The 25,467-nt window shown below is 37.1% G+C and overlaps 1 long non-coding RNA gene across 2 annotated transcripts in view; it reads right to left on the bottom strand.

Moving 5' to 3' along the window:
• Positions 1-22,350, bottom strand: part of LOC143679595 (uncharacterized) — a 46,700-nt gene extending 24,350 nt beyond the window's left edge. Inside the window, exon 1 of one of the 2 annotated variants that reach the window (XR_013173865.1) lies at positions 22,131-22,350. This is a non-coding gene — a long non-coding RNA (uncharacterized LOC143679595). The remainder of the gene's footprint in view (positions 1-22,130) is intronic. The other variant, XR_013173864.1, reaches the window with a different exon arrangement.
• Between the last annotated feature and the right edge of the window lie 3,117 nt (positions 22,351-25,467).

The raw sequence follows: 25,467 nt of genomic DNA, 5'->3' as shown, positions 1-25,467 counted from the left end.
GCACTGGGAGTACAATAATGAATATATATATATATTGAAGGGCCCAGCCTCATAAAATTATATTCTAAAGGGAGAAGATACAACAACAAGAAGACACATATATACCAAATTTTTGGTATTGATGTGTGCAAAAAGGAAATAAAATATGTTGAAGAGGTAGACCAGAGTTGTTATTTTAGATAGAAATGTGAAGTCTGTTAAATGAAGACACGGCATTTGAATGGAGAGCTCAGTGATCAGAGCAAACCAGCCTTGCAAGGAGGGGGAAGAGTGTTCTAAGCCAAAGAAACATCAAGTGTAAAGGTCCTGAGGTAGGTGCAAGCTTAATATTTCAGTGGCTAGGAGGTAGAAGGAAAAGGAAGTTGTGAGATGAGGCTAAAGGGGCTTGAACTTGTGGAGCTTTGACTGTCAGGTAAAGAATTTAAAATCTATTCTAAAGGAAATATTATGTCAAGCTTAAAAGTTCTGTTTTTTTAATCCTAAAAATATATAGCAGATGCAATATGATTTGATAGAAAAATTTGTAATTATAGAACATTTTAAGAAAAAATAATCACTCTGTAATGTCATTACCTGAGATAAATGTTTTAAATAATCTATCATCTCTCTTTCTCTCTTATCTGTCATCTATGTACCTATCTCCACCATCTCTTTACTTATCCATCTATCTCTAATCACTTAGGGTGGTTTGTCTGTAAGTGAAAGAGAACCTCAAATAAACTGGACTTAAAAGAAAGAAAATGTATAATCTCATATAAGAAGAAGGGAAAAGACAAGATAGTTTTAAGATTTTTTAAATCTAGCAGGCCATCCTGGGGCTTTGGTCTCCGGACTGCTTTTCTCAGTAGATTTCTAGGCATAATATCTGACCTGAAGCCATCCGGAGCCATAAAAGAAGGAGACAAAACTTCTTAAGAATAAAGATACATTTCCAGAAGACTCCTCGTAGACTTACGCTCAAATTTCATTGGCCAGACCATGTCTGCATCAGTCTACTTCAAAGGGGATGGGACCCTTATGAACACAGGATACCCATCCTAACCTGCCTTCAGGACTCTGATAAGAATTATAAATTATATACAGAAAAGTGGCTATATTAAAAAAAATCAGAGTTATCTTAGAAAGGAGGAAGTAGTGATGGATGCTGGCTAGACAATAAACAGTGATTGATATACTATTATCTTTCCTTCCATCCAGCCATCCATGCATCCATGCATCCATTCATGCATGCATCATCCATCTATCCGTCCATCTGTCCATCCATCCAAACATCCATCTAACTCATAATGAACTAGTCACATTAATGCCATATTATGTCTGCTATTTCCTACTTTTTCTTTTATTTTTCAATGGCCCTTGGGTCTTTACACACTCAACTGAATGTGTAGGTTTACTCAATTTTCAAATTCAATTTATTGATTACTTATTAAGTAAGATGCTTATGTGTGTCATCTAAACAAAGCTATGACTTGGTTGGGGACCCACATCTAGCCTCATGGACTTCCACAATCCAAAGCCTCCTTCCTCTCATCAGAAGTAACTATCATCTCAACCCCTATGCCAATGATTCCGTTATTTAAATCTAGTTTTGTTGCTTTTATATGTTTTTCCCAAAATTTAGCTTCATATTTCAGTTGTTTCTAACTTTATAGAAAGCCTGGTAATCACCCCAGATGCTCAGTTGTATTGCCAGAAGGACAATACCCTAGGAGTAAGAGGAAACAAGATTAATACCGGCACTGAAACCCAGTCTAAATCAGCTCAATGCCTGATTGGGTTAGGCCGGTCTTCTCTTAATAGATCTGTCTGCCAGACACTTAAGCAATCATTTCTGAAAGAAGATAACATTTTCTATTCTCTTTACATCTCTTCATACACAATATCAGGCATTAAATTAGAAATGATTAGGCGTCCTAGACACAAGACCAAGAGAAAAAAAACAGGAAATAGAAACAGAGGCAGAGTTGATTTAGAACTTGGAGTTGACAGAAGCAGACTTTATAATAACAGTGATTAATATATTCAAGAAGATAGATGTCAAGATGGAAAATACCATATGAGATTGAATCTATAAAATCTATAAAAAATAATCAAATGCCCATTCAAGATGTGAAATATATAATAAATTAAGTGCCTGTATTCTTCACTCATGCCTGTGCCCAGGTGCTTGGCCATGTAATTGGGTATTTCCTTTCAGTCTCACTCTAAGTTAGCCATGTGATGACCTTGGGATGCTAGCAGAGGTGGCAAAAGCTAGAGCCTTGAGAAAGAACGCCTTGTGCATTTCCACTTCCCCTCTTGCTCCTGTGTGGCTGCCATGGAACATATGTTGTTTGTTACATGGCACTCTTGTACCAATAGGTGATCAATATAGTAGGAAAGCCAGGATTGTCTCTAACTGGGAAGAAATGTGCATAGCAGATTTTCTTTTGTTGTTTATATTCTTTCTCCTATTCTAAATAAAATATTTAGAATAACTATTGTCCTTATATTTCTGTAACATTTAACATTTAGATAATTTGGGATTGTCAAAGCACAGTGATGGAGTTTGTGGTGGTGGTAGGAATCTTAGACTAGAAAGGCCCCTGGACAATTAGAATTTGTCTTTTGGTCCCCTTCCTTATATAGAATCTCATGGTAATGATGCTCCTGGAAGGAGGAAAGAGAAGTAATTATATTAAGGCCCTGAAATTTCTTTCAAATCCCAAGAGTTGGAAGGGTCTGGCACCGGTTGCATAATCCATATCAGATGTGGACTGAAATTCATGCAAGCACATCAAAACTGAGTCAGAAGAACGGGGTGTTCTATGGGGAAAAATGCTACAACTTGGAATGTTGTATATTGATTACTGTCTCTGGATACAGGATTGATTCTTGGTATTCTAGGGAGTAAACATCCTTCAGGTGTTACTCTGAAGTTCATTTTGTATATTGATGAATTTGAGCTTTGAACTTACAGATATGGGTCAACTTTGTCAAAATTGACAATGAACAAGATGAATTATTGACAAGGAGCTTACACTGAAAAAGCCATCAGTTTGCAAACGAGTTCCACGTTATAACAAAAGCATTTTCTTTTATGGGCCATTAAGGGTTTTATATATATATATAAAACCCTTAACGGTTTATATATATGATATATATATATATATATATATATATATCTTAATGGCTATATAATTTAGCCATTTAGTGATATTGTGGATTTGGAGAATATGGAAACTTTCAGATTGGCAAAATCCTATCAAAGTTTCTGAAAGAAGTATTGTTTCTGGCATTTAATCTTCTCCCTACCTGTTTCCTTGCATTTCACAGACCCTGTTATGCTTTTCCATGACTTACCCGTGACCTATAAGAGACTCCCCCTTTTTTTTTTGGCCTGCCTCTTCAGATAAGTAGCATTATCTAGAGTGAAAGTACTGGCTTCATTAGCCAGTCTTTAGTAGGATTTTTCACTGGAAGCCAAAGAACCTAAAAGATTCTACAAAGTTTTAATTACTTTTTAGTATCATTTTGATTCAGTCTTTGTCTTATTTTGTTTTTGCAGATCCTAGAGATATGATAATCCTTTACACCCCCATTGTTTTAATTACTTTTTTGGCTTCCTCTCTCTTCCTAGAAATGAAAAGAACATGTTATAAAACAGCTTCCCTTAATCCAGCCTTTTATATATAACCTTTAAATAATTAAAGTTCTACAGTTTTTCTAGAGACATTGTAATTATATAAGAAGGCATGATGTTTAAAAATTCTTAAGCTAATGAGGCTTTGTTTTCTGATACTTCTTTTGAGGATTAGTTATTATTTAACGCCATTCCTTGCCCTTTGGAAAGTTGGAACTATCCCAACTGTGGACCAGTATACTAACTACAGAGCATACCAATTTGTTTTTGCATTGGAATTTCTGCTACATAGTTATAGATTGCTGTGATGATTGTGGGTTTTTTCAGAGACTGATCTCAGAAGCAGACAAATGTAAAATATATCTGCATTTAAAAATAAAACTCCTTCAAGGGTGTTATTTTTGTTGTTTAGAATCCCTAACGTGGAGAACTTCTTGGTGAACTACACTCCTCTTAGGACCCACATAACTGATAATCCTTCAGCAAAACTTTAGTGAATGTTTACTACTTGCCAGTATGGCTCTAGGCAACTGTCTTAGGAAATATTCGTTAAGTTTTTACAGGAAAAAAAAAACACATGAGAAGGTAAATAACTATCCCTTTATAGAAAAAAGAAGTTATTTCTAAGTTTAAAATGCAATAAGCCTCTCTACATATAATATGCATGGAATATATCCTGTGTATATAACATATAGTGTAGAGTATAGTATATGGCATGCTGTATACCATATAATGTATACTGCAGTAGCACAAATAAATACAAAACTATTAAAACAACTATGTTTACAAGTAAAGGAAAATAAAGGGCTAATAAATATAAAAAAGGCCAATCTCTTAACATTGAATGAAATGTCAAACAAATTTAACTTATAAAGTTATTTATTGCTGGCAAGAATTTGGCCAAAAAGGAGGTTCTTATAATATTTTTAGCAATAATAATAACAGCATTTAATGATTTAATTATTGAGGAATCTTTCATCATGACAGTCATAAATGTGAAGAAATATTCATGCACAAAGTTTTCATTCACAATGTTACTTTTAAAGGTTATAAATGAAAAAATAACAGGAAGGAGTGACTGTGCATTTCATTAGGTCTATATCATGGGATAACATAAGCAATTAAAGATGATATGTTAGAAAGACTTGTAAGGATATGGTAAATTAATCAAGATATCGAACATAAATGGAAATATATTTTTTATATATACATATATAAATGGAAATATATACATTTATAAATATTTGCTGAATGAGAAAAAATGCCCAAGATATATTTCCTTTCAAGCTTCTCTTTGGCAAAGAGAGAAGCTTAAAAGGAAATATGTAAAAAAAGACTCCTCACTGATGGGATTATAAGTGGATACCTTTCTGCCACTATTCTTTTCTGTATTTCTCAAAATTTTTATAAGTACATAATTTTATTTTCAAATTTAAAGTATAGCTCATTCAAAACCAAAGTTTGAGTAGGTTTAACTCTTTACATCCTCCTGTGCAGGGATGTGCGCACCCAAATGCCACCTGGGTTTTGTGAATGTGTGTCACTGAGAGGGAGCAGAGCTGATGTGAGTAGTTGATCTTTCTTGAAGAAGGTGATGGGAGAATGCGGTTGGGACATGGCTACACCCAAGGACAAAGATGCTTGTGTGCTGTGCAGGGACCATCCGTGCTTTGTTATACCTGTTTGCCTGCCCTCCTGTCCGTGAGAGAGCGGCATCTCTGCTGCATACGCAGATACATATAATGAAAGTGTTCCTGGCATACAGGATTGATCTGAGTCTGCTTCTTTATTCTGTTAATCAACACTATGTGTCATCTCGAAGAATAAAAAAACATGTCAGCCTCCACATTTGGGAAATAGGTTTGAGCTGATACGTGTTCTTCATCAGGAGTTTAATTAAAACAAGAATTAAAGGACAATAATATCAGTCGAAAGTCAACAGGGTTCAGATTAATTCATTTCATGGATAAACATGACTTGTTAACTTAGAATTTCTTCAAAATTAAAAAGAAATAACAAGTGAGAGAATTGACACAAAGAACTCTTCAAGGACTTCATGCGACTTTGCTTTATAATCCACCTCATGTATTCATTCTGTATCTTCACTTAGACTGCATCTTGGGCATTTTTTCTTATTCAACAAATATTTATTGGGTGTCTACCACCTACTCTGCCCTAGTCTGGGTGTTGAGACTGTGGCATGAAATAAGATAGGGAAGACTCTGCCTTGGTGGAATTATAGCCCTGGGGGCACTGCCGAGGGCAGTGGGGCGGGGGGTCACTGCCCTGCAAACTCCAGGCCGGTTCCCGACAAGCAGCTGGAGATCAGGACAGGCTGGAGTGCAATGGCCATGTTGGGCCGTCCCTGGACCATCTTGGTCATTTTTACATCAGTGGGTCATATTGCAAACCAAAGAAACCACTTTGTGGATGGGCAGGGCCATCTAGCAAATTATCAGACTGGTGAAGCACAGAAGCAAATTGAGAGCAATGAAACCATGGACTGGACAATGGTTTATTTTCTTTGATTGCACATCAGTGGTGATTTACATGAGATAATGATGGAGTTTCTAAGGAAGGCTTATGAATGAGCCTGTTACCTTTTCTAGCAACTGGAGAATTAATGTTTTTCTTTTCTCTTCTTTAGTTCATGTTTTTAGATTCTAGGGTACTGCTTGGTGTTTTAGTTGCATTGGTTTTAATTATATGATTATGATTACTGATGATTTCCAATCTATGGATGGAGGGATCAGAAAGGGAAACACTTTCAGTGCTACTTTAGTATATTACACATCAAGTCTTTGAATTTGGGAAAGTCACTTTGTATGTCCACGTGTGCATGCATGTGTTTATGTGCCTGTGTGTGTGTTTGGTTTAATTTCAGAATCTCTGAAATGAAGCAATTACAGTCAGGAGTCATTGAACTTGTGATGTGAGTTACAGAAAACTTAAGTGGCATGCGCTGTGTAATTTATTCTAGGAAGAAACAAATGAAACAAAACAGCAGAGATAAGGGAGCTAGAGACTCGTGATGGGAAGGGCAGTACACTGAGCTGCAGGAAACCTGGATTCTAATGCTACTTCCTCTGTTATCAAACGTCAGGGAGTATCGCTTCTCGGCCTTTTGGCTAAGATCAAGTGTTAATGTCAGGGACTTTGACAGGTCATATAGACTCTCATGGGGCTAAACTATATGTTCTCAGAGATACATTCCAGCTCTAATATTCTATACCAAAGAGAAAAGAAAAGAAGACAAAAAAGAAAATAGGAAGGGAGGGAAGGAGAAAGAAAAGAAAAGAAGGAAGGAAAGAAAGAGAAAGAAAATAATGGAGAAAAAAAGAAGAAAGGAAGAAGTAAGAAAGACAGAAAGCACGAAAGACATGAAAAAAAGGAAGATATGTTCTGGAATAACAACTTCCTTTTAGTAGAGTTGAAACTACTGATGAAAAGAAGCACGTCTAAGCATGGGAATGTCTCCATGAAGATGGTTGCTTGCAAAGATGGCCTATTTAGACTCTTTTTTTTCCCTTTCTGTTTCACAGTGAGTCTGTATGTTTGAAAAGGCCATGCGTCTTTATGATCAACACTTTTGTTGCTTTATTTCCCTTTTGCTTTTTGTAATGCAGGAAAATGAGACACCCAGCTACAGAAAGCATTCAGGTGGAAAATAATTACATGATCTCATCTAAATTTGACAGCCATTTTTATGTGGCTTCCAGACTGTAGTTCCTTTATTTTGAGATTATTTGTCCTTACATATCTGTTCAAATTTTATTTAATGCTTTGTTGATTTTTAATACCAGAATGAATGATGAAAAAATTAAACTAACACAATTAAAGAAAAATAATTTACAAATGTCTTTATAAACTGTGAGATAGCCATTACTAGATTTATAGCAAGATCTATCATCCACATCATTAAAGGAAATAATAGCAAGCAAAGTAGTATGGGAAGAAAATAAAATACACTAGAAAGGAACTACAAATAAAGAAACTATAAAAGAAAGTGACAGGAGTATGGTCATATTGAAAGAGAGTGCTTATGAAAAATCTCAGTTTAGGTTATAAAGGCACATGAAAACACATGCCAATATGCACACATGCACCCAGAATTCAAGTATATGTTCTTTACAACAAACATAAAACATAATAATACTGAATGTAATTAAGAACAATGGCCAGGCAAATATTAACTTAAAGAAATCAAGGCGATAGAATACTAATGACAGTTGAAAAGGAATTCATAGAATCTATCATTTATTGATAAAAGTAGTCATATGAGTTATTTGAAATATTTAAAGAAAAAATATTTATTATATGTATAATTCGTCCAGGAACATCAGAATTATGACATTAAACAGTGCATTTGCTAAAAAGTTACTTGCTCTAATTCTAATACTTCATAAAGTTTGAAAAAAAGCTACTGAAAGAAATTAGGGCCCAATGTTACTTAAAATGTGAATATAGAATTTTATTAAACAATGACATATAAAATTTACAATTAACAAGAACCCCCAAAGAGTCTGCACTAAGAATGTAAAAATAACAATATTTAGAAAGCTTTAAACATAAAACAAGAAGTCCCCATTTTGCTCAGTTCTGATGTGTATGAGCTTCAGTTACCAAGTTAAATAACCTCAGTTAGTTAAATAACCTCAGTATCTCAACAACCCAATTTGGATTCAGGTCCCATGATATGACTGTGGTAATGGCCAAACCTGACTGTTAGCTCTTCAATCCACATCTCTATGCATACACAATGAATGTTCGCATCACAATGAATCATCAATCAAGTCTTCAACAGGGATTGGTCACTGGGCATCTGTTACTTAGTTTCAGTACAGATTCTGTAAAGCATGTAGTGCTATCGCCTCTTTGTCGCTCAGGAATAAACCCCTGTGACATGCTACAAAAATGGAAGATTGAAAGGGGAATCGGCCAACAAGGATGAAAATGAAGCAAAGAAACAAATAGCGCTTGAAGTGCAATTCAAATCAAGTGAGAGAAGAAACCAGGGACTGTGAAGACATTGTCACTGCCAGCATGGGAGGAATTTAGATGGCAGCCACAGAACTTATGATGGTGAACTTACGGACACCAATTGGGAAACTGGTTGTGACAAAAAGGATAAAGATCTCCAAGAAGAAGTGACTCTGGCAAGAAACTTCAATCAGAGGGACTCAGAAAAATTTCACAATGTAAAAAATGCAATGGATAAAACCAGAAAGCTCATCCAAACCCAGAAAGAAGTATGACAATTGGGCGACTCATAGAAAGGTTTCTCTCTCCATAAGTTATATGATGAGGAAAATCAAGGGCTGTTGGAACTTCTCCTTGGAAGTTTTTTTTTCTTTTGCATGTTAAAGAAAAGCTTGTTTACTTTTTAAATGGGAGATGGTAGATTTAAATCACTTTGTTATTTAGATCCCACTAGATATATTTAGAAGAGTGATGGAACACATTTCAAAATGTCACAATTTACAGTGCTCTGGAAATCACATTGTTTACAGCCCTTTAAATTTTAATATGAAGGTTTTAGATGTCAATTTAAAAATGTACAAGGGAGTACATAATTTTTCAAAGGGATATACTTTCCAATTTTCTTCATAAGTTTTTTTTCGAAGAAATAAACACTTTAATTCTCAATGTTTCTCACCTGAAAGTCACATTGTACTAAATAACTATAGGTTTTATTATTTTTCACTTCTCTTTACATTTGTAATGGACAGTGAGAGTTTTCTATGTATTGACAACAATTTTGAAGGTTGTGAAACAATCACAATTTTTCCCTTTGCATAAGATTGCTTTGCATGTCTTCAACATGCAGTCATTTTTTTGCAGTCCTGCACTGCCATGCAAAGTAAGAACCGCCTGTATTTCACATTGATAGGTCAAGTAAAAAATATTGCATCATCCCCTAAGTAGCTGCTGAAAGTCATTAAATTTAATTTGTCATATATTCTTGATAAGTTATGGGGGGAAAAGAACCCTTGATCTGGAAGATACATTATAAGATGACAAAGAATATCTCAAATTTTAATTAATATTCTTAAATATGAAACACTGGAGGACTATTTTAAAATCAAGCATAATAGTTACTCAGTATGGGCATAAATAAGGGAAAATGATAACTTTTTAAACGTGATTTGAGGACTGTCTAGAAAAAACATGTATTGGAATCCATTGAAAATCCACTAGAATCCATAGGAAAGTTTATCAACTTCTGAATAAATGCATGAAAACAATACTCATATGCTAGTAATAACCAGATAGAACACCATTGAATTAAGAAAATTCCCATTCTAGGGAAATGAGACATTATTTGCAAAAAAGATGACACTGAAAATATGTTACTTCTGTCAGTATAAAACTCAAAATTGCTAAGATAAACAGACAAAGGTTATTAATAAAAATTACCTAAGTTTGAACAAAATTTTCTAATAACTATTTGAAACACTGTTGAAACTTCCTAATCTAATTTTATTTTGGGCTAAAGAAACAAATATTTCGGGCGGGCCATGGCGGCTCAGCAGGCAGAGCTCTGGCCTGCCATGCGGGAGACCCAAGTTTGACTCCTGGTGTCTGCCCATGCAAAAACAAAAAAAAAGAGAGAACAAATATTTCTTTAAATGATAATATACCTGCCTTTGTCATGGTGAACAAGATGGATTCTCTGAACCAAACCATACTGAAGGAGCTCTGAATTGCCACTCTCTTTCAGAAATGCACTTAGTCCATATATAAACACCACGAGACACCCACAATGATGGGATCCAGGTTCAATGCAGGGAATATACAAAAAGATTCAGCAGATGAATGAAAATCTTTTTATTGTAGTTCTGGGGAATCCCATGACCACTCATTATTTTGGTGTTTTTCTATAAAGATGTACATGAGTCAACACAGTTAAACTCAAGGCTTAGATTTATGACAGCAAAGAATCCAGTATAGGAACAGCAGGACAAAGATGCAATAATGTACAGGCAAGAGAGTCAAGTATAGCTTCCAAGCCCTACGCCTATGTAAGGCTCACTTCACATGGATGAGTTTTCTGTCCAGCTGCATGCAAGATATCTCCACCCAGGGATGCCCACGTGAATTTGGGGGTTGGGAATTCTTGAAGGAGGCTGATCACAGAGTTAGGTGAGCACCTCAGGGGCACACTGCTTCGTGTTTACTTTAGACAATGCTGACAGCCTGGTGCATCCCAACACACTCCCTTGGGCATGTAAGAAACATTATTAACCAGCAACCATGTGAACATGCCAGGAGTTTAGTTCTTCTTGACTATAGAGATAAGCGAGGACTGAGTAAAACAGATCTGCTGCATTGGCACATCCCTCAGCTTATGCCCTGGCACCTGGTCAGGATCTCTTTACAATGAAGCCATCTGTAGTACCTACATCTACACTTAGTATAACGTTTATTTGTAAGGCAGAACAAAACTAATAATGCAAATATACCCATCATTTGTAGAAGCCAGTGAGGAGAGGAGAAGGATTTAAAGAAACAACCCACGCAACCCCCCAAATCCACTCCCTATTTCTTTTTTTTGGCAGGAGCAGACTCTGAGGATCGAACCCAGTTCTCTAGCATGGCAGGCAAGAATTCTGGCACTGAGCCACTGTTGCACCACCCACTCCATATTTCTTTTTACTGTGATACCAACTTAATTATATATTTTCTCTATAATCACAGCTATCTGTACTTTATGATAAAGTTGTGCAGAGCATTTTATTACAGAGCATAAATTATTAATTGGTGAGAAATGAATCCATTTCTTCCTCAAGCCAATCAGTCTCCATTGGCATTACAGTATGAAGAGGTTTTAACTCAGTTTTTCTGTACATTTAACCAGTACCAGTCTTATCATATATAAAGCAGCCAAATTTTACCAGTGATACCTGTATTGTACTATGTTACATTATTATGGTATTCTGTTTTTGTGTTCTAAAACAAATGAGAGAGAAATATAGTTTTCTTAAAGGGTGACATTCTCCCTGTGAACAAAGCCAATCTCCTTGCCTCAATCCACATTTGCACAGATATGGCATCCCATCTGGTGCTATGTTAACAAAGCCCATTTTTCTTCCACAAGAAGTGTATGGATATCTCTATTGTAGTTCTGAAATGACATACTTACTTTATTTCTTGGGGTAAGAGTATTTAGGGACCAATGATGTAAGCTATATTTTTGCCCTAAAGAAATTTCCATAAATTCAGAGAGAACATACGTTTTTCAAAGATGTACTCCTTGAATTTCTGGAGCTAAAATGAAAAGTCATTGCACTATGACTACTTGGGTGTCCATTTGAATTTGCAGGATTACAAGACCTTGTTGGATTTGGGTGCGTGCTCTTTCCCACCACCAGGTGCTAGCATTTTCTAACATCATACGATAGGTTTATGTGACTCATGTACCGGGGGCATCAGTATCTGTCCAAGCAGGCTCACCTTCCCTTTGCTCTTTGAAGAGAATCCCTTCCAATTTGTCTGTTTGAGCCAACAGATCCGAATGCTACTTGACATTAAAAGTAAATTTAATCTGTCCCATGCTGCCTAAAACATCGTCTGTTTTACCAAGAACCTTCCTTTGTCTTGCTGGACAGTGTCATTCAGTCCACCACACTTGGTGTTGCCATTGAGGGCTAACTGCCTGGGAACAATAATAATGCACATTTTGCCCCCAAATGTTGTGCCCTCTATACTAAAACTGAACGAGTAGTGGTCCCTCCCAAGTATATTTTCATTTGAGTGTGCTTCCCATAACCTTCCTTGTCTCCAGTGGAGTCATGTTCAGCAGAGATGTGAGCATACCAGGTGATGCTAATGCTTTACCAGATCTGAAATCTGTCCTTTTTTATTGTGCTTAATAGATTTCCTCCCACAGAACAAGTGCTGAAAGTGTTTTTATTCATTAGGCTATGGTGAGCCTGCAAACACTATGTTTCCCACTGTATCCAGGATCTGCCTAAACATGTGGTCCTCAAAATTAATATTGACACAATGATCAGTCTTCCTGGTACTTAATATTTGTGTTTTTGCCTGTGCAAAAGGGATACACTCTTATAATAGCCATCCTTTATAATAGATATATCCCTTAAAAGAAGAATCAAAAGACATAGGCACCTTAAAGAGAGTTTCAGTTAGTCATCAGCAATTATTCCTGCTCTGCATAATAACACAGGACAAATGCGTTCACTGGAGAGATGCCCTCAACTTTTCTTGTTGTCTTTCTACCATGTAAGTTTCCAGTAGCAGAGGCTACTTTGGGAAACATACTGCTTCACTCTTCCAAGCATCTGGAATTTAAGCTAAGAGAGAATTTTATTATTCCCAACACTCCAATATAAAGTTGAACTTTCCCCCCACACATACTCATAGATTCTTCCCTTTATCCTCAGCTATTTTTATCCTTCCTTTCCAGTTATTATTGGTATTTAACCAAGCTTTGCCACCTTTGGAAGTTTCATCAATTCAGCTACGGGGCTGGTCCAGGTTGCTGATAGCAATATGAGCCTTACAAGTGACTTACCTTTGGTCCATTCCCATTTTGATGGAGTCAGATAGCACAGCTACAGAACCAGTGAGATATCACATGCACAAAGCAATCAATTGAATTCACCTTTAATCACAATTTTGCCAGGCAAGGAAGACTTTGGAAAGACAGTGCTTACCAAATGGTCCACGTGTGTCTCCATTCCCAGGTTTTTGCTTAGGCCTGTTTGAGTAGTTCTAGCAAATGAACTATGAGCAGAAGTGGGACATCTTTCTACTGACTTGAAGCAGTTAAGGATTGTGTGACTCCACCCACTCTCTCTTCCTCTAACCTGGAAACCTTGGGAACTGCCCATGTTGAAATGCCAGAACCATAATATGGCAGAAGTCTAACTCTCTGAGAACTAGATTAAGGTTTTAGGAGAATGTTGTGCCTGAAATGAGTTGGGCTCTGGAGAAGTCAATATCTCTCTAAGGCTTCTGGGTATATCCTATACACAAGGTCCAGTTGTCAATGGAAGAAACTAAATCAGGTCTATCCAAATCCCTGAGAACCTAAGGAATATAATATGAGGAAGTTCATGGTAAAAAAGTGTGTCCTAAAACCTTAATATCAACCTTTTATCCCAGCATACAATCTTATGGAGTAGTAGAGATAGAGAAACATAGAAATACAGATAGACAGATAAGAAGGAAGGAAGGAAGGAAGGAAAGAAGGGAGGGAGGGAAGGAGGAAGATAAGGAGAAAGGAAGGAAGGAAAGTAGGAAGGAAAGAAAGGAAGGAGAAAGAAGGAAAGAAAGAAAGGAAAGATAGATGAGAGAGACACAAAAAAGACAGAGACAGAGAAAAAGAATAAGTCCCAGTCAGTGAAAAGAATATGGCATGGTGTTCTCTTACTGCTCTTATGGCAAAACGATATTAGTCAAGGAAGGCTGTTCAGCAAGGAGAAGCAAATGCAGTAGCCAGAAGACCTTTGTTGTAATGACCAGAGCAGAGCTGGGTTGACTGCACAGGATTTGCACCAGCAAACCATGGTAGGTCTCTAGACTTCTCTTACCTTCATGGCCTTGCAGGAGAGAAAGGTAATGAGGACAGCAGACGTTTATTAAATGCTTTCTACTTATCCAGTTCTCTGCTGATCTCTTTATTTGCATTATTGCTTTAAATCCTCAAAATGAGCTTGGAGGTAAATACCAATTGTGCTGGTTTGAAAGGAAGTATGCCCCCTAGAAAAGCCATGTTTTAATCAAAACCCCCTTTCATAAAGGTAGAATAATCTCTATTCAATATTGTATGTTTGAAACTGTGATCAGATCATCTCCCTGGAAGATGTGATTTAGTCAAGAGTGGTTGTTAAACTGGATAGGTGATGACATGTCTCCACCCATTTGGGTTTTGATTGGCTTATTGAAGTCCATTTGGGAGAATAGGAGATTCAGAGGGAGATTCAAAGAGAGCAGCACCACAAAGCAGAGAGTCCACAAGCCAGTGACCTTTGGAGATGAAGAAGGAAAACGCCTCCCGGGGAGCTTCATGAAACCGGAAGCCAGGAGAGAAAGCCAGCAGATGATACCGTGTTTGCCATGTGCCCTTCTAGCCTAGAGAAGAACCCTGACCATGTTCACCATGTGCCTTTCCAGATGAGAGAGAAACTCTGAACTTCACTGGACTTCTTGAACCAAGGTATCTTTCACTGGATGCTTTTGATTGGACATTTCTATAGACTTCTTTTAATTGGGACATTTTCTCGGCCTTAGAACTGTAAACTAGCAACTTATTAAACTCCCCTTTTAAAAAGCCATTCCGTTTCTGGTATATTGCATTCTGGCAGCTAGCAAACTAGAACACCAATATTATTTTTAAAATCAGGAAAAGTGAAGCTCAGAGACTTTGTGTAACCTTCCCAGAGGTATACAGCTGAGAAGATTTGAACAGGAGTCTGGCTGGTTCCAGAGCCCAAGGTCTTAATCCTTATATTATGTTGCATCTGGTAGAGATATGTAGGGTCCAAAAATATGATAAATTTACATGCAGAGATTACCACAGAAATATGTATAACTGAGACCTCTCCCAAGTGGGAGAGCAGCCCCAGTCGTCTACATTTCCAGGCTGCTAAAAGGAAGGATGAGCTTTATAAGGGAAAGAGTCTCATTGGAAATGTGACCCATGGCCTTGGCAATATAGATCAATCCATAACAGAAATTCTCTAAAATGGGTTTAAGTGAGTGGGGGAGGGGAAGAGTTAGATGTTTCTGCCATCAGGGATGTCTGGCAACATATAAGAGTACTCTGATACGTGTGTAGCAGTCTCATCTTTAGAAGACTTCTCTCTGGTTCTTTAAGACATGGGGAATACAAAACAGGGAATCAGGCCAGAAGCCTGGATGATAGAGGTGTAAATAGCATTTGCTGAGATCAACTGCGCTTCAATACTACTTCAAGCACCTTATATTCAACATCTCAGGCTCTTAACCTGACCCATTGAGATTGATCTTATTCACCATTGTGGGAAGTGGAATTCTAAGGTGGCCCCCACTATTCTGCTTCCTGGTGTATATGATCTGTATAATCCCTTCCCTTTGAGGGTGGGCGGGGCCGATGAATAGGATAAACTACCACTCTCATGATTGTGCTATGTTACATGGCAAAAAGGATTTTCCAGATGTAGTTAAGGTCTCTAATAGTTGACTTTCAGTTCATCAAAGGGGCCATTATGCTAGGTGAGCCTGACCTAATCAGGTGAGCCTTAAAAGAGACCAGAAGTAGCAGTAGATGCTTTCCTGCTGGCCTTGAGAAGTGAGCGTCTATGCAGTGACAGGGTGTGGCGTGGGTCTGAGTGCAGTGTCTGGTTGCTGAGAGCTTGCAGGAAGGTGGTGACTTCAGCCACTGCCATGAGGAACTGAATGCAGTTCCAGCTGATTCTCTGATGTTGGCCTGCTGATACCCAGAGCAGAGAATCCAGCTAAACCTTCCCTGATCTCCTGATCCATGGAAACCTTGAGACAATAACACACTACCCTCGCCAGCATAGCCCCATGACCCGCGACTCACCCACACCCCACGCACCTGAACCCTGTAACCTGCCCCCACTCCCCGTCCTCTAAGCATCACTGCCCCACCAACCCCACCCCAGGTGCAGCCCATCCCACCTGTCCTGCTCCCCTCCCGAGCACTACTTCTGCTCCCCGCAAGCTGTCGCTAGCACATAAAGGCTGAGGGCACAAACCTCCATACCCAGGGTACGCCCGCCCCCCCATCGCCCATAGTGTCGCACAGCCTCCCGCTCCCCCTGCCTAAGCTCTTTGCATCAGTTTACAGCATTCCTAGACCCAAGCATGTACTCGGCCCCCAGTGATGCCCTCAGCTCTGGGAACATCAGTTTATGGCACTCCTAGATGCGCGCATGTGCATCAGTCACGCTTCCTAGCTCTGAGAAAGCTCTGACCTGCACAGAACAGGTCACATCTGCCCCCAGCCCAGAAGGCATAATGCTGACCTGCTGCCACAGTTCTGCACATGTGCACAAAGGGCCTCATGCCCTAGACCAGCACACACCAGGGTTAAGCCCCCAGACCTGTGCACCTGCACAGTTACATCCTCCCTGGCTGCTAGGCACCCACATTCACAAGCACCAGCATAACATCCCCAACCTGAGCCTACACCTGTGCTGCAGCGCATTACTGCACTGTTGTTCCCCACCCTGAACCTTGCATCCTGCTATACATCCACCCCGCAAACACAAGGCTTTAGACTGCTGAAGAAAATCAACTCCCAAAGCAAATCAAAAACATTTACATGCGATGAAAACAACAGAATATCACTAAGCATATCACAATACAGACAGATATAGCCCAGGCTAATGGTCAAATCAAAACACCAGAGGAGACACAGACATTACAACAACTAATCAAGGATGCTCATATAACTCTACCTAACAAAATAATTGGAATAGCAAATGCCATAAAGGAGATCAAGAAAACAGTTGAAGAGCATAAAGAGGAATTTGAAAGAATAAAAAGAAAAATAGCAGATATCACAGAGATTAGACTCTGTTGACCAAATAAAAAACATACTAGAGGCACACAACAGCAGATTTGAAGAGACAGAAGAAAGAATAAGTGATATAGAGGACAGGATAACTGATTCAAATACTCAAAAGAGCAAATGGCAAAAAGATGAAAAAATTTGAATTGGATCTCAGGGAAATGATAAGCACAAGTATAAGAATCACTGGGTTCCCAGAAGGAGAAGAGAGGAGTAAAGGGCTAGAAAGAGTAGTTGAGGACATAATGGGGAAAAACTTCCCAATCCTTACAAAGGACATAAATATATAAGTTAAAGAAACCCAACGAACTCCAAACAAAATAAATCCAAATAGGCCTTCCCCAAGACACATATTAATCAGTCTGTCAAATTTTGAAGAGAAGCAGAAAATTTTGTAAGCAGCAAGAGAAAAACAATCTACTACATACAAGGAAAACCAAATAAGACTGAGTTCACCACTATTCAGCTGGCACCATGGAGGTGAGAAGGCAGTGTTATGATATATGTAAGATCATAAAAGAGAAAGAATTTTGTACCCAGCCAATTTATCCTTCAAAACTGAGGGAAAGGTTAAAATTTTCACGGACAAACAAATCCTGAAAGAATTCATCAACAAAATACCGGTCCTACAAGAAATATTAAAGGGAGTTCTACCAATTTCAAAAGAAAGACAGGAGAGGGACATCTAGAGGAGGACACAGAATTGAAGAATACCTTTAATTTAAAGGATAAAAAGAGAAAAAGGGAAAATAATATGTAGATCTGACAAATAAAATAAAAAAGATGATCGTGGATTCAAGAAACACCTTTTCAGTAATAACCTTGAATGTTGACGGACTAGATTTACCAATTAAAAATGCACGTGGGTAGAATGGATTAAGAAATAAAAAGCTATATGCTTTTACAAGGGACTCATCATAGACAAAGGATACAAATAGATTGAAAGTGAACGGATAGGAAAAGATTTTCCACGCAAGTTGTAACTGAAAGAAAGTGGGAATAGTTATACTAATATTGGACAAAATAGACTTTAAGGGTAAGGACATCATAAGAGACAAAAAAGGACACATATATTAATATATATCATACATAAAGGTATACACTCTCAATCAAGGAGCTCTAAAGTACATGAGACAGACATTGGCAAAATTGAAGGAAGCAAGAGATGTTTCAACAGCAATAATAGGAGACCTCAATATACCACTTTCTGTTAACAGAATGGAATGGAGCCAGATCTCAATAACCACCAAAGAACTAGAACATTCACAGATATATGGAGATTAAATAACACATTCTTAAACAAGTGGGACAATGAAGAAATTGCTAGAAAAATCAGTAGCTATCTGGTGATGAACGAAAATGAGTATAAACTAATCAGAACTTATGGGATGTGACAAAGACTGTGCTGAGATGGAAAGTTATTGCCCTAAACACCTCTATTAAAAAACAAGAAAAAGCAAAAATTGAGGACTTAACTTCTCACCTGGAGCAATTGAGAAACGATGGCAAACTAACCCAAAAGCAAATAGAAGAAGAGATATAACAAAGATTAAAGCAGAGTTAAATAAATGGGAGAACAAAAGGACCATAGAAAGAGTTAATAAACCCAAAATTTGGCTCTTTGAGGAAAATCAATAAAATTGATGGGTCACTAGCAAGACTGACAAAGAAAAAAGGAGAGAGGATGCAAATAACTAGATCAGAAATGAGAAGGGCTGCATTACCACAGACCCTGAAGAAATGAAAGAAATTTCTCCAATGTTCTGGAGCAACTAGAAGGAAAAATCTGAGAGGATCATATGGTAGCCCATGACAAACTCTGGGATCTGTCCTGTAACTGCTTGTTGAAGAGTGCTTTGAAAACTATTGCTTTCTTACTTCTTTGCTTTGTGTATATGTTTCACTATACAATAAAAAAGTTTGAAAAATGATCAGAACAGAGTCTGCCATATGTTTAACTGGAAGCTGAGCCAATGATTCTAGCTTGGAGCTTTTTAGATGTTTCTTTCACGATTAACTTCCCCAATTTTTAGATGAAGCCACTGTCAACTTCATTTCTGAAATTAAATTAACTGAAACTCTATTCAGGTAAAAGTAATAACTAAGTCATAGGGATAGCAGACTTTTCTATGATTGATTCAGGTATTTTATAGTAAGTGACAATTTCCTGAAGGGCTGTAAGTGCAGTCTGCAATGGATGGAAGCAGCTCTTTCCTGGTAGCTGAACTCTAAATTAGACAGGCAGACAGAACACAGAGAGAAGAAATGACTCCATGACTGTGCATTTGAATGGTAACCTTGTCAAGAGAAGGCAATGCTGCATTCCAGCTAGAAAGGTGATTTTAGTTTGTGCATTGAGACCTATGTGGGCTATTTATTTTTAATTTATTCTTTCTCCGTGATTCAATAGTCTTATTGGCCAGTATAAATTTAAAGTAGAGAGGAAATGTCATTTGTCCTTTTCTGTTAAGGGGGAGTGGCGCTAGCATGTTTGGGCATAGACTCTCATCTCAAAGGGCATGCGCAGTTCAGGTAACCTTCACCCAAGAGCCCAACAGAGTGGCCTTGTCCAAGGTCATTTGCCTTTTCAGTTTCCTTGAGTTGATCAGGTATCAACACAAAGGTTTATAAATTGGGCACATATAAATTAATTTCTAAAGGAGATTAGTCTCTTGTTATGATTGAAGTGACTTTCCACCTATTTGCAGTACTTTCCTCCATATCAAATTATGATGGTTCAATTTTCATGAAAAGAATCGTTCCTGAAGACCTTGAACAATTCAAAACTTGGATAATCCAAGGGTAGCTGTCATGCAGAAATAAATATAAAGTAGGTGTAATGTACTATCAGATTAAAAATCTACTGAAATGAAGCGTAAGTGTATATTGCTTTGGTGTTTATTTTGCAGCCATGTAATTTGATACTTTTTCATTATTCTTGCCTGATACATAGTGATTTTTGCTAACATGAAGGTTAGTGCTTTTTATAAATTTTCAGAGCATTAGCTTAATTTGAATTCTAACAAAAATAGACATTCTTTAAATTAACAGCTAGCTTATCATGACAAATATGGGGTCCTTTTTGTATTATCTCAATATAAATAATTGTTTTGGGATCTGTTTTTCCACATTCATGTGGGCACCACAACTTAATGGAAATTTGGATTATTAGAGTATATAAAATAATTTTAAATTACATTCGTAGAGAATGCTGCTACACAAGTCCCTGAATCACTCCCAGAAGTGCTGAAGAATGTAAAAACCACCAAGAAGTTGACAATAGAAACAAGGAACAGGAAGCAGTTGTTTCCCTCTGCTGAAGGTGGTGCAGCTACAGCAATGGCATAAGCATGGCTTAAAAGTTGCCTCTTTTTCTTTCATAATTGATCTCTTAACGTGATTCAATATATTTGACTTTTGTGCCTAAAATCGAAGTGTGCTTTCTAAAGATTGCACAATTTTGAATTGCATAATTTGTTTGCATCAAAATGCAATGACACATATTCAAGAATGTTTTCTTGGCCATTTCAAATATTGCTTGATGATTATGTAATTAGAGGAGCAAATGAGTCAATCCAGTGAAGAGCTGTTTCAACAGGTTGTGGTAATGCCAAAGATGTCATCTGGTCCTGTAACACCTCTTCAGGTGCTGGAAATCTTTATCACTCTATGAGTCACTGAATTTCTTTCTTTAATAGTTCTGAGTGAGCACTGTTTATTTCTCACTTTTTGGATGTTTTTTCTGTGCCAAAGGGTGATAAGCCTCTCTCTATTCACACAGCTTTTTCTGTGGGTACAATAGTGTTGATTAGGTTTCCACTGTATACATTACAGTCACATGCCAGGGCTGCCCCCTGTATTTAGGATTTGAGGGACTCCCAGCCTACTTGGTAACACATTCATAGCCTAGTACAGAGAGCAAAGATTTTGGTGTTCTGACTTAGGTTGGAATTTTATCGGTTGATCAGTTAGCTGTGGGATTTGGCTAAATTTTAACTTTTTCTAACTCTCATTTTCATCTGTGAAACAATTAATAAAATTAAACTAATACAACTGTCATGAGAATTGAATAAGATAATGCATATAATGCTGCGTTCTATGACTGGTGCATAGTAGGTGGTCAGGAAATGGTAGCTAGGATTACTATTACTATCTCAATTTATGCCTAAAATGGATTTTCCCTTCTATTCTGTGTAGATTTTACTAGTTTCGTTCTCATTGACCAACTTTCTTTTCCTGACTTCTAAGTCTCAGTGGGAAACTCTGTTTTCCCCCTTGACCCTCCGATCCCAAATGCTCTATGTGTTTATTCCGAGATGGAAAGATCACTTTGCATATAAAGCTAAAAATCAGTACTTCATTCTAGCTCTCCTGGGTTAGGCTAGGGCTTTCTAACTGGAAACATTTCAGGCTGGAATGTGCACAGATTAGGGAGCTCTGCATTGTACCCTGCGGCTGGGGACACCTCATCAGTGACCATAACCACCCTCACTGCCTTGTGGTTTCCTCTGAGTCCTGGGCAGCATAACCGTGCATGGTTGTCTTCAACTCAGAGTAATACAAGACTGCGGAGGGAACAAAGTGGGCAGCTGTGTCACCATCTTTTTCTTTTTAAAAACTTTTCCCCAGAGGAAACACCATCGCTTTGTGTCTTGGAGGATGCAGTGGGACAGAGGTATTGGAAATGGTCTTTGTACCGGAATGGTGACTGGTTTTGAACCCCAACTCCACGGCACAGTGATCGACCATGTAGCCTCCGTGATGTACTTAACCTCCCTGAATCTGCTGTCACATTTATAGAGGTAGAGCTAGTAAAATACTTCATATTTCTCCAGATGCTTATGAGAAATAAGTGAAGCATCTGTGACAGAGGACCCATGAGGTTTTAAATCTCCAACATTGTGCACTGTTTATGGAATAATGATATATCTCATGAGTTAAAAAATAGAATAGGCCTTCTCTTACCTTATGCTTGCTCCCTATTTGATGCTCACCTCATATTTCCGTTCCTGTCTTGTTGAATGTAGCTAGTATTGACTGAGCTCTGGGCTGGCTCCCTCTCCAGCTGGTTCAGCTAAGGCTTGATCTCCCAGCAGCAGTATTTGCCCAACCTTGTCCTTCCCAGAGTTGGTATTTTATGGCCCATCATCTTACCCTCTTCAGGCTGCCAAAGGCATCCTATCACTCAGAGCAGAGCTCAAGTGAATGGCCTATGACAGGAATTTTATATAATAGGGGAAAAGATGTAAGTCAAAAGGTTACATTGTAACTGTATTACTGTGAATTCTTGACTCATTTTCTTGCAAGCCTGTAAGACATTTCTAGCCATGGGGTGAAAATGAAAGGCTTTCTTGGGTTGAAAATTGAAACAAAACAGCAATTTTGTTTTCAAGTTGCTATTTCCAGTCATTTTATCAAGTACAATAAGAAGTAAATTCTTTCATAGCTCTAGCAGCTATCTAGCGGTTCCGTGGGCCAGAGTGATCCTGATGAAAATGTGTAATGGTTGCACATTTAAAATCCATTTTACTATGCAGAAAGTTTGTTATAATGGCCATCATTTTTAAATGAGAAAGCTTTGTTCTTTCACATTCAACGCCTCTCGTAAATCAGAATCTTTAAGATATTGTTCCCTATTAATGAATGTCCACCCATTTGTTAAGACTAAACTCTGTTTTCTGCTGTCTGTAACCAGTGCTGCCCACTCATGATGTTAAGTAATTCACATCTTTCTCATCTATGCAAATTTGGGAATTTGTCATATTAGGGAAATATAACTTTTTTTTGTCATATAACTTTTCATGCATTTTCCGTTTTTCATCTGTTAATGTGCATTCTTTTTTTGGTAATTTTATTTTTATGTAATTTCATAACTACAGAAAAAATTCAAGAATAGTACAAGAGATACATACAATATATAGTGCCCTATTTGTTCTATTACTATTTCCCTAGATACAACATAAAGAGTTGTAATCTAAGCATACACATGTCCTTTCCCTGAACCATTTCAGATTACACTGAAGACACTGTGCTCCTTTTGTGACTAAGTACTTCGGTGCATGTTCTAATGGAACATAAACTTTACCTTCAACAAATTTCAATGATCAAAATCAAGACATTTACTACTGTTATAATACTGTTATATGATTAATAGTCCATATACAAATTCCATCAATTGTCCAAATAATGTCCTTCATAACAACATTTTATTCCGCTTCCAGAATCCTCTCCAGGACCAGGCATTGTGTTGAGGAGCACATCATTTTAGTTTCCTTTAACTGGGAACAATTCTTCAGGCAGTTTTTCTTTCTTGACCTTGACGTTATTGAAGAGTTAGGGTTTATTTATTTAAAAATAAAAAAATTATTTTTACTCAAGTTAGCAATTTTTGGTAAGAATACTGCAGAAAAATTGCTGTGTTCTCAGTACATCATACCAGGAACCGTGTAATATCAGTTTGTACAAATATGGTTGATGTTAATTTTGATGCTTTAGTGAAGGCATTTTCAGTCAGGTCTCCCCAGTGTGGAGTTACAATTTTTCTTTTTGTTATTAATATGGCATTTATGGGAAGATACTTTGAGACTACTGTGCAAATGTCTTTCACCACATCAGACTTTTATCCTCTGCAGTCAGCCTCCCTCTTACACTCAACCCGTCTGGATGATTCAGAAGAAATGTCCCCATTCAAAGTTCTTAACTTAATCCTATCTACAAAGTCCCCTTTACCATGTAAGGTAAAGTATTCACAGATTCTGGGGTTTAGGGAATGGACATCTTGATGGATGGGCTGGGGCCTCATTCAGTCTACCACACAGTATATATATTTGGGCATTTGCAAATAATATTTATTCTGCAGTTGTTGGATATAGTACTCTCTAACTCTATTATTCAGTCACACTGGTTGATAATGTTATTCAGATACTCTACAATCCCAAACTATCACTGTGGATCTTTCTATTATCTCCCTTTATTTACGAAAGATTTTCTTGATGTATTTAGAGCTCTGTTACTATGGGCATACACATGTAGGAATGTTATATCCTCCTGATGAATTTATTTTTCTTACGTCTTAAGATATCTGTCTTTTGTCTGGCACTTCTCCTTATTTTATATGTTTTTCTCTGATATTAATTTTATCCCTTTGGCTTTCTTGTGCTTACAGTTTTGTATGCCATGTTATTAAAAAAAATCTTTTGTAATCATTTTACTGATGGCATGGAACATTTTTCTACCTCTCTATTTTCGACATAACTGTGCATTTATTTTTAAATGTTTCTCCTGCAGACCTTACATAATCGGATCTGTTTACCCTTTCTTGAAATCTCTGTCTTTTAGTTCAAATGTGTACATTTATGTAATTGTTTGATTGAAATGTTTGGATTATGGTCTACCAAGATTTTTTTCTAGGTTTCCCACCCATTTTTTTCTCTGTTCTTTTCCTGCCTTCTTTGGAATTGATTGGCAATTTGTTCAATATTCATCTTAATAAAATAGCTTTTTGAATAATTATCTTAATGATTTCTCTAGGGATTACAATGTACAATCTTAATGTAATCTTAAACCTAATTATGACTACTTTAATTTAGTTTTCTACTACATCATGGAGAATTTAAGACTTTTAAATTTTAAGTAGTATATTTTATTCTACTTTTGTTTATGCACAGTGGAGTTATTTGCTTTAAATAGTTGCACACCTTTTATTTCTCTTAGATTTATTTATCTGAGAATGTCTTTATTTCATCCACAGTTTTGAAAGAGTTATTACTTGATATAGAGTTATGGGTTGGCAGTATTTTGTCATTTTTTAATGCATATAGAAAGTTAGCAATCATCTATTATTTTTTTCTCATGTATGTATTGTATCATTTCTCCCCCTTTGACTGCTTTCCATATTTTCACTTTATCTTTGCTTTTCAGCAATTTGATAATATTTTTAGATGTGCTTTCTTTAAATTACTTTGGTTTTGGGTCTATTGATCTTCTTGGGTCTGTAAATTTATATTTTTCAACAAATTTTGGAATTTTTCAGCCATTATTTCTTCCATTAAAAAATGCTCACTCTCTACTTTTCTTTCAGCATACCAAGAACATATGTTCAACTGCCTACTTGACACAGGTCACAGAGATTCAGTTCATTTAAAAAAATTTTGTATTCTTTTCTTCAATTGGATATTTTCTATTAGCCTATATTTCTGTTCACATACTCTTCATTTTGAGGATTTTTCAGTTTTGTGCTGAGCCCATCAAGTCAATTTTTAATTTCAAATATTGTAGTTTTCAGCTCTAGGATACCCTTTTT

Source organism: Tamandua tetradactyla, chromosome 4, assembly GCF_023851605.1.
Source record: "Tamandua tetradactyla isolate mTamTet1 chromosome 4, mTamTet1.pri, whole genome shotgun sequence".
NCBI classification, from domain to species: domain Eukaryota; kingdom Metazoa; phylum Chordata; class Mammalia; order Pilosa; family Myrmecophagidae; genus Tamandua; species Tamandua tetradactyla.
This window is presented reverse-complemented; position numbering and strand designations above follow the sequence as displayed.